Source organism: Arvicanthis niloticus, chromosome 20, assembly GCF_011762505.2.
Source record: "Arvicanthis niloticus isolate mArvNil1 chromosome 20, mArvNil1.pat.X, whole genome shotgun sequence".
Lineage (NCBI taxonomy): Eukaryota > Metazoa > Chordata > Mammalia > Rodentia > Muridae > Arvicanthis > Arvicanthis niloticus.
The window spans coordinates 20,192,872-20,196,388 of NC_047677.1; the positions used below are offsets into that span (position 1 = coordinate 20,192,872).

General features: G+C 41.9%; 1 pseudogene; it reads left to right on the forward strand.

The window, feature by feature from the left end:
• The first annotated feature begins 1,050 nt into the window (after positions 1-1,050).
• LOC117724771 (splicing factor U2AF 26 kDa subunit pseudogene) lies at positions 1,051-1,988 on the forward strand (annotated as a pseudogene).
• Positions 1,989-3,517: the final 1,529 nt, after the last annotated feature.

Consider the following 3,517-nt stretch of genomic DNA (forward strand, 5'->3'; position numbering starts at 1 on the left):
TTATCTCAACCATTGTATTTTTCCCTATTTTCCCGACTTTATCCTGTCCCATTGTCTACCTATCTATGTGTTTCCTGAACCAGTGTTATTTTTTAAGCAATATTTTTACAATACTTCTTTATTTCCACTTGGTCTTCACTCTTTTAACTTTCTCTCTTCACAGTCCTTTATCTACCTATATGAATTATAGGACTAAGTTTTGAAGTTACTCATAAGTTTTCTTTGAATCTTGACTGAATCGGATAGAACTCAAAGATCGAGTTTTGAATGCTTAATGTATAGAATGTGAAGTGTGTTGTTCCTTTCAAGTCCTTTTATGGCACTGATAGTATATTGTGTCTATACATAAATAAGGATCTTTTATCCTCAGCCTATGGCTCTCAGTGCCTGCCTGCCTGCTGCCACGTTCCCTGCCATGATGGTTATGAACACACCTCCTGAACCTGTAAGATCCCAGTGAACTCTTTCTTTCATTAGTTGCTCATGGTGTCTCATCACAGTAGTAGAGAGGTAACTAAACTAAGACACTATATATGTCACTCCCATGATTTACATATACAATGTCCCCATGTGGGCTCAAGTGTTAAAATTGGTTCCTCGGAGGCTGTGGGACCTTTAGAAGGAAGAAACTAACTGAAGGAAATGAATTCCTGAACATGGTCTTGAGAGATTCCAGCCTAGCCATTTCCTTGTCCCATTCTGCTTCCTGATCTGCTGAGGTGAGAGCAAGCAGCTGAGTCATGCTCCACACAGTCACTCGCTACCCTGCCTTACAGTGGACCACATCGCCTCGGATGCAAGCTATCAGTCCTTCATCCCTTGTGTTGTTTCTTGTTAGCTATTTAGTTATGGCGATGAGAAAAGTTAATAATTCAGCGCCCTGACCTGCAGCTCCTACGGAAGATTGTACCATTTTTATTTTTATTTTTATTTTTACTGTCATTGATGTTTTACATACATTGATGTGTATGTCTAGGTAAGGGGCCATAACCTCTGAGCTGAAGTTACAGACAGTTGTGAGCTACCAGGTAGTTGCTGGGAATTGAACTTGGTGCCTCTGGAAGAGCAGACTGTACCATTTTTACGATCTCCTTATCTCGAGTCCCATTTTCATTGCTTATCTTTACTTTTCCAAGTGGATAAAAACACCATCCAAAATGAAGGTGAAGGACACAAGGAGCAGGCGCGTTGGAGTGTTCGGGTAAAAATGGCTGAATATTTAGCTTCGATATTTGGGACTGAGAAGGACAAGGTTAACTGCTCTTTTTACTTTAAGATTGGAGCCTGCCGGCACGGGGATCGGTGCTTCCCGACTCTACAACAAACCGACTTTCAGCCAGACCATAGTTCTGCTCAACTTGTACCGGAATCCAGAGAACACAGCCCAAACTGCAGATGGATCACACTGTCACGCGAGCGATGTGGAGGTGCAAGAATACTATGATAACTTCTTTGAGGAGGTATTCACAGAACTGCAGGAGAAGTATGGAGAGATTGAAGAGATGAATGTGAGTGACAACGTCTGGGACCACCTCATGGGCAATGTCTATGTTAAGTTCCGGTGGGAGGAGGATGCAGAGCGGGCTGTAGCAGAACTCAATAACCGCTGGTTCAACGGGCAGGCTGTGCATGCTGAGCTGTCTCCAGTCACTGACTTCCGAGACTCATGCTGCCGGCAGTATGAGATGGGGGAATGCACCCGAGGTGGCTTCTGCAACTTTCTGCACCTACGACCCATATCCGGGAACTTGCGCCTGCAGCTCTATGGGCGAAGACCCAGGCATAGGTCACCTCCAAGGTTCCATACAGGTCACCGTCCCCGAGAAAGGAACCTACGCTGTTCCCCAGACCATCGGCATGGTCGCTTTTTAAACTGGTGCCTTTGTTCTTCACCCAAGGGCATAGATGGTCCTGTCCAGCAACCCTTCTCAAAGTGCCCTTCACTTTCCAGTCCCATCATCCCCCGGCTTCAGAGCTTCATAATATAATCTGTTCAACACAGGAGCCTCCTCCTCCTCCTCTTCCTCCTCCAATAAAGCTTAAGAAGTTTGTCAACCAAAAAAAAAATAATAATGAAGGTAAAGCTTTAATTTGTATATTCCCTTATATGAGACCCTCTGTATACACAAAATGTTTTTATTCAATTCTTTGACATCTCATCACTTTCCTTGTAGGGTTCCTACTGTTTCCAAAGTCTTTAAAACTTGTAGCGAAAAACTTTAGTGTAAGACTAGAAATGTAGGTCAGTGGTAGACAACCTGCCTCACAGGTGAAAGGCACTGGGTTCAAAATCTGATACTACAGTTAATTTGATTGGTTCAATTTTAACAGCATAGCATAAAAGACCATATAATAAAGATATAATTTGATTAAAATGATATTTCTAAGTAAACCAAATGGTTATAACCTTCACATACTTCTTTATATTCTACCACACAGACTGAGGAGTCTGATTGACTTTCTCCAATTTTAAGTTACATCCAGCTTATCTTCAAAGTGAAGCACAATTAAAAAAGGAAGATTTTCTTTCCCTTTGCTTAAAATTATTAGTATCAGGTAGGAAGTTTCAAGAGTCAAAATGGCGTGTCAATCCAGGAATGGCTGTCACATTTAGGGTTAACATTTTCTAGGTCCTAGGCTGTTTCCCATATTAAAGTACTCAGAAACGTGTCTTTTAATGTGTCGCATAATATTTCATCAACAAGAAAACAGACTACTTTGTCTCTTATGAGGTCTATATTAGAAATTTTAAAACCATACCTAGCAAAATGGTATGCAGTTGGTTACCATTTATTATGGTTATTTTGGTTAGCTCAAAATAGTGAATTTGAAAACTATACACAGACTGAAATTCTCTAATTCCCCTCCGTTGCTATCATATTATGACAGATAGTAAAGTAATTTTATCATTTAAAAGATCCATTCTTGTGACTTTCTCTTTTTTCTCTCTCCTTTCTCTCTCTCTCTCCCTCTCCCTCTCCCTCTCCCTCTCCCTCTCCCTCTCCCTCTCCCTCTCCCTCTCCCTCTCCCTCTCCCTCTCCCTCTCCCTCTCCCTCTCCCTCTCCCTCTCCCTCTCCCTCTCCCTCTCCCTCTCCCTCTCCCTCTCCCTCTCCCTCTCCCTCTCCCCCCGCTCTCTCTTTCTCTCTCTGCAAGACACAGGAATTAAAGTCTTATTCCTGAGACAATTGTAATATGGAAAAAATTAACTTTGTGAGACTCTGTGAGACTCAAAACCAATTCCCAGAGACTGACTTAGGCATTTAGTTGTAACTATCACACATCATACACCGCAACTATAATCTTACGTTCTAACCAGTCAGATTACACAAGTCCTTGACATACTCAATTCTGTTGCTGCTCTAGATCTGGCCAAAGATCTTACATCTTCAAAGAGAAACTGGCAGCATATGGGCAATGAACTCCTTATAAGGAAATTCTGTAAGTGCTGAGAACATGCCCTGCTCTTTCACAAAAGTCATTGTTTTTTACACTGTTGGCAATTAAACTTCCATTAATA